At 45.9% G+C, this 13,289-nt stretch overlaps 1 protein-coding gene across 14 annotated transcripts in view; it reads right to left on the minus strand.

The window, feature by feature from the left end:
• Window positions 1-13,289, minus strand: part of DAB1 (DAB adaptor protein 1) — a 587,491-nt gene that overhangs the window by 540,038 nt on the left and 34,164 nt on the right. Inside the window, exon 1 of one of the 14 annotated variants that reach the window (XM_083157600.1) lies at window positions 7,185-7,203. The exons of the other annotated variants lie outside the window; for them this stretch is intronic. The gene's annotated coding sequence lies outside the window, so the exon portion shown is untranslated. Of the gene's footprint in view, window positions 1-7,184; window positions 7,204-13,289 lie in introns of those variants that run through there. 14 annotated transcript variants of the gene reach the window in all.

Genomic DNA, 13,289 nt, shown 5'->3' on the forward strand with positions numbered 1-13,289 from the left:
TTTCTAGAACAGAAGGCGGCGGCGGCGCTCTGCGATGTAAGAACACTCTGGAACATCACTGTAATCTGCGCAGCTTTGAGGTCCACTGCGTCCTCTAAGATGCAAAACAATTTCAGAAACAGTTCAATACTCCTAGCCCTACCATCTCCGGAGCCCATCCGCTAATTAGCCAATTAGACACGCCAGGCCAGCAAAGTTTTAACATAATCAAGGGGGCAAAATAAGGAGCAGAGGAGATGAAAAGGAGAACAACAACTTTTGCCTCTTTTAAATAAACTGCAGCAAGGAGGAGGGGGGAGGAGGGTACCGGCATAAATCACCGGTCAGTTTCTCTTGTGGCGATATTGGCCCTTATTGTGGTGGAGTGCTCCCTTAAAAAAAAAAAAAAAACACTGCCTCCCTGGGTCTGGGCAGCGCTGCTTATTGACATTGGCTGCCCGGACCTGCGCACCCAGTCCCTGTCCCCGGCAGCCGGCTTGTAATAAGCCAGCGCCGGGGACTTCAATACAAAACCCGGAGGGGAGGAGGGGGAAGGAGGAGGTGCGGCGGAGGGGAGGCTTGCCCGGCTGTACACTGAGGCACAGCCCGGAAAATTCTCGGGATTGCCACTGAAGGGGTTAAATGCATTTCTTACTGATCTCCCATGCGGCCTATCAGAGACGTTACGTATTTCTGATGATACAGATATGTGTAACAGAGCTGATACTCCAGGATATGGTCATTATGTCCACCCTATTAAGGTCGACATGCAGGCCCTAGATCGACATCTGATCTGAAATAGGTTGACAGGGTTGGAAGGCCGACACGGGACAACAGTCAAAAAAGGTTGACATAATTTTTTTCACGTTCTCTTTACCTGACTTGGCGACAGGCATCATTTCTTGCCCAACAATCCACTAGGGCCAGGGGGGGGGGGGGGCAGAGAAGTGTGCCGAGATGTGAGGGGACCGGGTACACTTAGACAGATGGGACCATAAAACAGTGAAAAACTAATGTCAGCTTTTTGATTGTCGACCTGTCGACTTATTTCAAGTGTCGACCTAAGGCCTGAGGACCTTCCGTGGTCGACCCAACGCTTCGGGCACTATTATATCCCGCTTCAGGCACTATTATAATCCTGAAAAATTTGTGCCTACCTTTTTAGTGTCGCCCACGTACATGTTGACATTAAGCTTGTGTTGACCTATCACTGTCTACCTAGGATAAGTCGACCATTCTTAAGTGATTTTGCCAATAGCCCCAATCAGATTCCAGGCATTTTCTAGGATGCGATAGAGAAATGATCGGTTGCTATGGGAAACATCGCCTCATTTCACTTTTACAAGCTTTAGTAAATACACCACTAAGGGGGAAATTAACTAAGATGGGCGTTCTATTCCAGATGGGACGTTGCTGTGGGCAACCAATCAGATACTATTATCTTCTAGAAGGTGCTAAATAAATAATAAGTAGTTTCTGATTGGTTGCCCGTAGCAACATAGCATTGTGTGTCATATAGATGCGCCTCATTTAACCGACCCCAAAGCTTCAAATGCAGAAATAGTAAATAATAAACAGGAATAAATGAAGGCGTACAGTAGTGTAAACCACTGACCGTTCACGTGAATATCATCAATGTGAATCAGCCCCAGAGCGTAGTGTCAGATAATATGGATGTGGAGGGAAAGGTCTGTAGTTCTGTGCTGGCCCTTCGGAGTTTCCCACCATTACGCCCGTTCTACCTTGTTACGCGGAGCCTAGAGCATAAACCTGTCCACAGCGACTGTCCGCCACACTCTATCCTGCGTCCTCCCACAGATGCTGGTAACAAAAATAAACCCAGATATGTGAGAATTCAGAGTGTAAGCTCCATGGGCCAGAGAAAGATGTCCTATTCTCTGTACATCACTATACAATATGCAGGTGCTTGAGGAATTATTGATATGTATACGGAATTTATCGGCACCTTTCGGTATATATAGACACAGCAGTATTCTGTTATGGCAGAGGCTGGCTGGGCATGCTAGGACTTGTAGTTCTGCTACAGCTGGGGAATAACAGGCTGTCTCTGACACCTCTGATTCTATGAGAAAATGAGATGACAGATAACTGAGCGTCTGTAACAGGACCCTGTGCTCTGTCTCCCATATACACAAATACCAGCCGCATTCAGACACACACTCCCTCTTACTCACTACCAACACACCTGCAGCACCCACACACCCATACTCACTACCAATAACATGGCAGCACCCAGATGTACCCATACCCGCACTCACTACCAACACCACTGGAGCACCCACACACCTATACTCACCTCCAATAACATGGCAGCACCCAGACGCACCCATACCCGCACTCACTACCAACACCCCTGCAGCACCCACACACCCATACTCACCTCCAATAACATGGCAGCACCTAGACACACCCATACCTGCACTCACTACCAACACCCCTGCAGCACCCACACACCCATACTCACCTCCAATAACATGGCAGCACCCAGACACAGCCATACCCAAACTCACTACCAACACCCCTGCAGCACCCACACTCACACTCACTACCAATAACATGGCAGCACCCAGACGCACCCATACCCACACTCACTACCAACACCCCTGCAGCACCCACACACCCATACTCACCTCCAATAACATGGCAGCACCCAGACGCACCCATACCCGCACTCACTACCAACACCCCTGCAGCACCCACACACCCATACTCACCTCCAATAACATGGCAGCACCTAGACACACCCATACCTGCACTCACTACCAACACCCCTGCAGCACCCACACACCCATACTCACCTCCAATAACATGGCAGCACCCAGACACAGCCATACCCAAAATCACTACCAACACCCCTGCAGCACCCACACTCACACTCACTACCAATAACATGGCAGCACCCAGACGCACCCATACCCACACTCACTACCAACACCCCTGGAGCACCCACACACACGCATACTCACCTCCAATAACATGGCAGCACCCAGACGCACCCATACCTGCACTCACTACCAACACCCCTGGAGCACCCACACACCTATACTCAACTCCAATAACATGGCAGCACCCAGACGCACCCATACCCACACTCACTACCAACACCCCTGCAGCACCCACACACCTATACTCACTACCAATAACATGGCAGCACCCAGACGCACCCATACCCGCACTCACTACCAACAGCCCTGCAGCACCCACACACTCTCACTAACATGGCAGCACCCAGACACACCCATACCCGCACTCACTAATAACACCCCTGCAGCACCCACACACCCATACTCACTACCAATACCATGGCAGCACCCAGACACACCCATACCCGCACTCACTACCAACACCCCTGCAGCACCCACACACCCATACTCACTACCAATAACATGGCAGCACCCAGACACACCCATACCCGCACTCACTACCAACACCCCTGCAGCACCCACACTCACACTCACTAACATGGCAGCACCCAGACACACCCATACCCGCACTCACAACCAACACCCCTGCAGCACACACACTCACTCATACCTGCACTAACTACCAGCACCACAGCAGCACCCAGACACCCCCATACTCACATTCACTACTAACACCCTGGCAGCACCCAGACACACCCATACCCTATCACCTGAAATACTTTGTGCTACTGTGAACAATTCTGACATCTGATTGGTTACAGAACAAAACTGCAGACATATAACTTAATTATTTAAAAAAACAAATTTATCCAAGACTCTAACCCTACACTTAAGGGGCATACACACTGGGTGATTTAAGCCCTGACCTGACTAGAAATGAAGCACGGATCGTTCTGTGTGTACACCCTATAGCGTTGGCCATGCGCGGTCCCACGTATCGCCATCGCCCGCAGAGATCGACAGTGCCACCAGCATAGGCAAAACACTGCTCCGCAAGATCGCTGAAAACTGCAAAAAGATCCTGTTTCCAGGCCAACAGACGGACAGTCCCGCACGATGCACCAGACATCCCTAATACACAAAAGAATATTTACTGGTTCCGTTTAAATACCCACTGATTTCCAGTCTGACAAGCAATTCATTCTCTCACTTAATTCAAAAGATATTAAAATAGTAATGTAGGTTACAGCCCCCTGCGGATCGTTAGCGTTCAGCCAAGTTACAATATTAAGACGTGGAAAATCTGTGGCGATTTACGCGGCCCTTTTACTGTAACAGAGCTAAGTCTGAGAGCGGCTTCACTATTGTAAATGATGTTACCTATATAATGTGTAACGATCAGACAACAGGGAAGCAGAGGAGTGTAATATAATAGGCACAATGATACAAAGTACAGAAACACAAAATGAAATGAAAGTACATAAAACTTGCCTAGAACATTATCACATGCCGTAAACAGGGACGCCAACAGCTCGGCCGCGACTTGGTAAAATGGAGGTGGTGTGGCCTCCGGTCAAGGGTGCGGGTAGCAAATACTGAATTTGTGCGGGGAGCATTGCAAACAGAAGGAGAGAACAGGCTGCAGCTGTCTGTCTCCCCAGCTCAGCAGCGTGTGCTGAGCTGGGGAGAGAGGCTGTGCTGCAGCAGCAGCCTGTCATCTCTCTCCACACTGCCTGGATTTTCAGGAGCCTCCCAGCCATTCTGGAGTGTATGTGTAAAATGTGCAGTTTCTGAATAAAGCTGTCCAGCATTTGTGGACTGCAAGCAAAAGCAGCCAGTGTTTACCCTGCATGCACAAACAATGTATGTATTTGCCTCCATTGCATTAACATGGTTTTCTCCAGGTACAAAATTATATATTTTTTTCTTTGCCCCAACCTGGTCAGTTGGTTGCAGTGGGCATTACCTGCTTTTCGGTATGTACCTATTGAACGCTAGATGAGTTATTAAAAAATATTGCTCAGAAGGGCCTCGGTCAGTGTGTATGCACAGAGGCACTTATTCAGATCTGTTCGCAGCACAAATTTGTTCTCAAAATGGGCATAACCATGTGCACTGCAGGTGGGGCAGATGTAATATGTGCAGAGAGAGTTAAATTTGGGTAGGGTGTGTTGAAACTGAAATCTAAATTGCAGTGTAAAAATAATGCGGCCAGTATTTACCCTGCACAGAAACAAAATAACTCACATAAATCTAACTCTCTCTATACATATTACATCTGCCCCACCTGCAGTGCACATGGTTTTGCCCATTTGGAGAACAAATTTGTACTCCGATCAGATCTGAATAAGGGCCAGTATCATATGGCCGGCCTTACAGCCTTAGCAGCACAATTATTACAGGAGCGTGTAGGATACGAACTTATAGCATTGCAGCATTGCAGCTTGGGATTTTCTATATGGCTGAATTTACATAGACGATCTAGAAGAGGGGTCTGCCTGGAGGAATCCTGACTGGAGTATCCTAGGCAACAAGTGCCTTTATGTGCTGGGAATCTCAGCCCTTCTCAGAAATGGAATTCAAAGCAATGGTTTAACTCAGCACATTTCTGCCACTCCGCGAGTTGTGGGCACCCTGCAGCTCCCGGCGCAAACAGAGGCTGAGGGTTCAACAAAACCTGAACAGCCCATTGGTTGTCTAAAATCTGTGTACATGAAATATCATGCTGGTACTTGTAGTTCTGCGACAGTCACAGGTCTATTAACTTGGCACCAAATAAATGCAATTTAGTCTGCACATGGGGCAGAGACATGAATGGGGAATAATGCATTCATGAGCTCTAAGCGTCTAAAAATTAAAAGAGGTAATGTTGCCCATAGCAACCACTCAGATTCTGTCTATTATTTTCTAGTCTGTAAGATCACTAACATAGTTCCCCATATTCTCCCAGCCTATTGCACAGTCATTAAAAGGCATTGGGACCCTCTGCTCTGGACAAACATAACAGGAAACCACAGGTGTTATTAATTAGCAGACTGTGATTCACAATACAGTTTAAGAAAACCTGGACTGGATTTAGGTTGTCCTGCTGCTGCTGCACTAAGCCCTGGACTGGATATTCCACATTGACTTCATGTGGAATTGTGTTTAGAGATGCCAATCCCAGGGCAGTTTTTCAATTCCGGGATTTGGGATTGAAAAATGCTCAATCCTGGGATTCCCAGGATCCCGACATTGTCATCCCTAAAAAAAGAAAACAATGCCCCCGTCCCCCAAATTATCTTACTGTACTTGGGTGAGCAGATAGTGCGTCCGGGAGTGGGGCAGGCAACAGGGGTGCGTTGGTGCTGCCGGGTGCGGGCAGTCAGCAGCAGTGCAGAGGTGCGGGTGTGATACTGGAAGCGGTTGCTCGGTTGTTTGGCAGCGGTGCGTTGGTGCCACCTGGTGCGGGCGGGAGGCAGCAGAGTGGCCTGCACAGTGTGACCTCTAACCTCGTTACGCTTCACAGAGCCGCATGCTGGGCATCAGGAACAGCCAGGTAGCGTCTGAGTGGGCGCATGCGCAGTCTAATCCCGGCAATTTATGGGCCAAATCCCAGGATCCTGAGCATCCCGATCCCGGGATTGACCACCCTAATTACGCTGTCCATGCCACAATATATATATATATATATATATATATATATATATATATCATTCAGTATGTAGATTAGGATATATAGTGGAGCTAGAAACTGTCAGTATAATATATATATTGTGGCAGAGACAGCATCTCCCTACATGAAAGTAATGTGGAGGATCCAGACCAGGTTTTGGGTACAGTAGCAGAATCCCAGGTGTGTAATCAGTAGCACCTGGGATTTCCTGATATAAGGGTTTCCAGGGCAGAGTCAGCTTGCTCTCAATGATGGATTAGCCTCCCAAGCGATAGGCCAGGATTGTAGGCTATGGTAGGGACCATTGGAGCCTTTGCAAAAGTCTGTGATGCTGAGATTGCCTGTATGCTACTGCCTGTAATAACGATTGCATAAGGATTAACCTGCTATGCGGTCACCTGCTGTTCAAAATAAACAACAGTCTTCATCTGAGTCCCCGTGTTTGTGATCCTTGTCACTATATATATATATATATATATATATATATATATATATATATATAATGCGCACATTTAAAAATATTAATTGTATATCTTTTGAAGTTATCCTTTAATTGAAAGAGTTAACTGTACCAGTTGTGAATAAAAGAATCACACAAACTATATAACAATGTCACAATCCAATATTTCCGCCTTGTTAGCTTCTGCCCCCTTTCAAAGACTCACCCCGGTAATCCGGACCCTTCTCCTTCCGTAGGAGAAAATCATAACGCCGTTAGATCTTTTCCGGTGCTGCTACTTATCGAGGAATCCTTATAGGACGCGATGACCCCTCTCCACCTCGCTGTTGAAAAACTGATGGTTCTAAGACGCAAATGTCACCATCAAGTACCAGGAAACTCATCCACCAGCATATGAATAATCAAGCTTCCCAGAAGCGAAAGTGGGGCATCTGTGGATCAGAGGCGCGGAGCGGCGCACAATCCCCCCGGTAACAATGGGGATTTTTCCTTTGATGCCTTTGGCACCTGTCCCAGATTACCGGCAACAATCGTACATTTGGTCTTGCAAGGACCCTGTTCTAGATCCTGTTCTAGAATATGTGATGTGCAGATGTTTAATGATGGGAGATCCACTCCGGCAGGAACAGTCTGACCTTTTTATTTCAGGGAAAGTAATAATGTAGATAATGATTCCTTCGCTGACAGCGGAACTGGTCGGTACTGGAACTATGGAATCATTCAACTGTTCTACACATTCTGGGATATATACAATTTAGGGGCAGATTTACTAAGCTGGTAATGTTACTGCAACTTCATCACCTGCCAATCAGCAAACTGACAAGTTACAGGCTGGTTTTGAAAAATGACAGTGATGGGCTGACTGTCCGGGGATAAAGTACCAGCCACTTTTATGCTGGATACACACCAGAGGGATTTGGGCTCAATTCCCCCAATTTCGATGCGATTTCGAACCGACTGTATGCTCACCTGGTTTCCCACGGGAACGTCTGGGGTTTTCATGGGGGCGCCAATAAAAAGCTGGACGTTCCCCTGCTTCAGACTCATTTCTGCCCCCATCCTCCCCGAATTTGGCCTGTTCCGATCGTTATAGAATCACCCCAATGTCTAGACCAGTGATGGATAACCTTGACACTCCAGCTGTTGTTGAACTACACATCCCAGCATGCCCTGCATCAGGTTCAGCATGGCCAAATAGTAAGACTGATGCAGGGCATGCTGGGATGTGTAGTTCAACAACAGCTGGAGTGTCAAGGTTAGCCATTACTGGCCTAGGTCAACAGTCTTTTAGTAGACAGCAGGACAGCATGCACAAGGACAAAAGGTTGACGCAATCAAAATGCCGACAAAGAAAAGGAGAACACATGAAAAAGTTGACATAAGTTATTTTTACTATTTTGTATGTGAATGTCGACATCGAAGCATGCGTGGATGGTAAAGTGACAAATGATAAAAAATGGATAAAACTCATGTTGACCTTTCTATGAGTCGACCATTAACTCATATAAGCTACTCCTCTCCTTTATGAGGTGAAGTACCGCCAGTGACCCCTAGAGGCCACTCGACAGACCCAATGACTCCATTGTGTACGAAAAAAGATGTCATCACAGAAAGTGAAACAATTTTTGCAGGGACACTGATCTGTATCAGACTTGCTGGATATGGAGAAAGGGGGCTGTGAAGACAGAGATTGGAGGTATGAGCAGATAGGGACTGGGGGTGTAGAGTTTGTGGGCTAAAAACTGTCACAGCTCAAAGTAAAAGTACATCGCAGAAGCTGAGAAAGAAAGAAAATAGATAGAGATATACAAGGAAAATAAATAAATAAATAAATAGATAACAGATACATTATGAGAGAGAGAGATGGAAAGATAAATGAGATACATAAAATAATAGATAAATTATGAGACAGAGAACGATTAGATTAGATTATATATGATATATTACTAATTAGATAATTACATAGATAGATATACATTATATTATATATCTCATTATCTAATTATCTAACAGGATAAAAAGATAAATGATGAGATATAAGACAGACAGATCGATTAATCGATAGATATCGTAGCCAAATCAGTTGCGCACTTTTATCTTCCGTCTGAGTCTCAGCTAACGAGGAATTAGCTCAATCAGCGCATTATCCCCCATCGCTCACACACCAGGTATATTATTAGCTATACTTTTTACATTAAGCACAAAGAGCCGTAAGTGTGGGAGGAGGGAGAAGATAGAAGATAAAGGTTATCTTTCCTTAATCAGACACGTTTGGTCAGTCTATGTATGCGTAGGAGCTAATTGCACAATCATTGCAGGGACTTATTAGTGTAACATTGAGTGGTGCTAGATTGGAGATCCGTTATCTAAAGGGAAGTCTTGGCACCTATCTCCGGCACAGATACAGAGTACGCCCTCTGCTATTTCAATATTGCTGTAGGTATCCTGATGAATTGCAAATCAGGACATGTTCTGCCTTTAAATATGTATCCCATATTTTTTTTTTTTGCTCATTTCAGCAATGCTAATAAATTATAGCAAATAGAACGTACGAATAAAACAAATCAGCGTTCCATTCTCTTACAAACACACGAGACTAGGTGTAATGTATTGAATCTAATTCTACCGCTATACCGGTTTCGCCGGAGCCGTGATTTAATGTAACAATCCGGATGGAGCCAGCAAAAACACAGTTAGCTTGGAATACAAGAATGATTTATGTTACCAAATGCGCTCACCGCTCTGGGCGTCTTGACGGATCGTATTAACCATTGCTATGGGACTAGTTATGTATTAGGATTTTGCTATACTGTATTTGAGAAAGGGGCCTTTAATTTATATTTTTATTTTTTCCAATGCAGATCCTTTGATTGGGGCGATTCATTCCGAGACATCTTTCCACCCCCATACTTGCTGTGCAAACATCTTTTTTTCTCTGGATCATATTGGGATTAAAAAATACACAAGATGCAAACACTGTATAATCTCCCCAAAATTGTGTGGCCCTCCCTGACGCTATACACCGATTGATTTTGCGGCACTATATACTACACTATAATACCCCCGATCTCGCGGCCTTCCTACCTGCCATGCCCCCTATACACCAACCAGGCTGCTGTTAGTTAAAAGGTTCGACACATATGGTGGACATGGTCCAAGAATCAATAAAAGCAGTAAGTCGACATAACGACATGAGTTTTTAGACTTTTGCACGGTTACATGGACTCCAATTAAGATCCACTGCATGCGTACCTGGTCCGAAACAAGCCATGCGAGGGGAAACAGTATATTATTTGAGGGTCGACATGTTCAGGTGTCGATATCGACACCAAAAAGGTGGAAAACAATAAATCTGCCTAATAAATGAAAAATGGCCCTTACACATTATGCCACACGCCGCAATGCTGGACACAATATGCCACACATTGTAACGCCCCTGACACAATATGCGGCAAACTGTGTCCCATAGTAAAGGCCCATACACACTGGGCGACTTTCACATTAAAGCCGCTCAGTTTTCTCGCTTGAGCAGTTTTCAGCATGAAAGCCGCCCAGTGTGCGCGGCCCGGCGATGTGCGGTGATGCGCGCTCCCGCATCATCGCCGGGAAAGCCTTTCATTATTAGCTTTGTGGACAGCTTTCCATAGCGCTGTGCTATGGAAAGCCGCCCACCCCCCGCTGTCAGCGCCAGGCAGGGGGGAAAGCCGCTCAGTGTGTATGCACTGAGTGTCTTTCTCCCCAGCAATGACACCGATCTTTGCTGTTCATACACGCTGGGCAAAACGCCCAGTGTGAATGGACCTTAAGGCTTCCAATTAATTTTAAATTACCTGCTCATTGCCAAGGGTCAATGCTCATTGCCAGGGGATTACATGGTATAAGATGCAGCTTTGCTTCCAAATCAACTATAATAACCTCCATAGACCCTGAAGCAGGGGTGGGCAATTAGCGGCCCTCCTGCTGTTGATGAACTACACATCCCAGCATGCCTTGCATCTGTTTCAGCATGGCAAAATAGCAAAATTTAGGCAAGGCATGCTGGGATGTGTAGTTTATCAACAGCTGGAGGGCCACTTATTGCCCACCCCTGCCCTAGATACTATTGTGAGTACTGTATTTCAGGATGGATTTGTATGTACTGCTGTCAACCTTTTTTAACTCGTGACACACTGGACAAGACTTTAAAATTGCCAAGGTACACAGTCCCCCATGGGGAAAGAACACACACACACATTGTCCCCACCGGAAAAAAAAAAAACACATTGTCCCCACTGGGGAAAAAAACACACACATTGGTCCCCATTGGGAAAAAAAAAGGTACTTGTGAATTATCCGGGCGCCCGATTTTTGATTGGGTCCAAAAAATCGCGTCGCATCGCGTGTTAACCAAATGGCATGCGATGCAACGAGAGCAGGACCCGATTTTAGCAGTGGACCCGATTTTAACATTGGAATCAATGTAAAATGGTCCCTGAGACTTTGGAGCCCGCCCCCTTTTGGTGACGGTGGTGGCCGGGCCGACCCCCTTTGATGACGGCGGCGACCGGGCCGGCCCCATTTGATGATGTCGCGGCCCGGGCACGCCACTCTTGTGACATCGGCGGCCCGGGACCACCCCCAGCTGTGACGTCGGCGGGCCCGGTCTGCCCCCCGGCGCGCCCCCCGGCGCCCTGCCCGCTCTAAATGCTACAGTGAACACTAGTAGTGAGTCACTGGTAGCCAATTCCAACTTTAGCTTAATGAATCAATTACAATTGCTTCTCCACCAGGCCTCAGTCCTCAGCGCACTCATACATGGATGAAATAGACCTAAAATTAATATTATGTATAGTATTAGAGGAATTGCTTTTAAAAATAAAATAAGTTTTAAAATAAGTTGGGGGAAGAAGATCTTTAACAAATGACAGTAGCTTCGTCTTGCTGTCTTCTCTGCTATTTATTTATACAGTCGCTATTTATATTTCCTTGTTTAATCAATGCCCGCGTCTGCCATGTTGTGCTGAAATTCACTCTATTTGTATTTAAATCCACATGTATTCGCCCCGGTTGGATGATTCCCATTTCCTCCCTGACATTTACATATTTCTGATTTTGTTTTTCAAACCACACATTAATTTGCCATTTTGTGGGAGTTCACGGATATCTGGTATGTTGATCAAGGTAGACATTAAATATAGCTTGTATTCCATATGTCTCTGTCTACTGAGCTGAATATATACTGTATATATTACTTTTGTCAGGCTGGTTAAATGCACAGAATACTCATTTACACATAAAAATAGCAGATGTACTTGCATAGGCTGTATACTATATGTTGTACTCGCATAGGCTGTATACTGTATGTTGTACTCGCATAGGCTGTATACTGTATGTTGTACTTGCATAGGCTGTATACTGTATGTTGTACTTGCATAGGCTGTATACTGTATGTTGTACTTGCATAGGCTGTATACTGTATGTTGTACTTGCATAGGCTGTATACTGTATGTTGCTCCTCTCTCTTCCCTTTGGTCATCTATATATGGCATTAAATATTGGGTAGAGTAGCTGGATAGCCCCTTAATCCTCATGTGAGTAACTAACCAGCAAGGATTGCGTTTCCATACCCACTGCTCCTCAAATTAGTAAATGACCATCAAAAGGTAGGGTTTCTATACCCTCCATCTACATGAGAGTAACTGACCAGCAGGGGTGGGGCTTCCATACCCCTTGCTCCTCATGTGAGTAACTGACTGGTATTGGTGGGGCTTCAATACCCCTTGCTCTTCATGTGAGTAACTGACTAGTAAAGGTGGGGCCTTCATACCCCTTGCTCCTCATGTGAGTAACTGATCAGCGGGGGTGGGGCTTCCATACCCCTTGCTCCTCATGTGAGTGACTTACTGGTAAGAGGTGGGGCTTCCATACCTCTTGCTCCTTATGTAAGTAACTGATCAGCAGGGGTGGGGCTTCCATACCCCTTGCTCCTCATGTGAGAGACTTACTGGTAAGATGTGGGGCTTACATACCTCTTGCACCTTAAGGGCCAGATATATCATGCTTTAAAAAGTGATAAAGTGGGGAGTGATAAACAACCAGTCAATCAGCTCTTACCTGTCATTTTTCAACCCCAACCTGTGACATGGCAGTTAGCAGCTGATTGGCTGGTTGTTTATCACTCTCCATTTTATCACTTTTTGAATCTGGCCCCCAGGTGAGTAACTGAACATCAAAGGTAGGGTTTCCCTAAACCTTGATCCTCATGTGAGTATCTGACTAGCTGGGGTGGTTCTCCCCTACCCCTCACTCCTTATATGACAAACTGACTTCT

This window comes from Crinia signifera, chromosome 8 (genome assembly GCF_055691185.1).
Source record: "Crinia signifera chromosome 8, ASM5569118v1, whole genome shotgun sequence".
In the NCBI taxonomy this organism is placed as follows: Eukaryota; Metazoa; Chordata; class Amphibia; order Anura; family Myobatrachidae; genus Crinia; species Crinia signifera.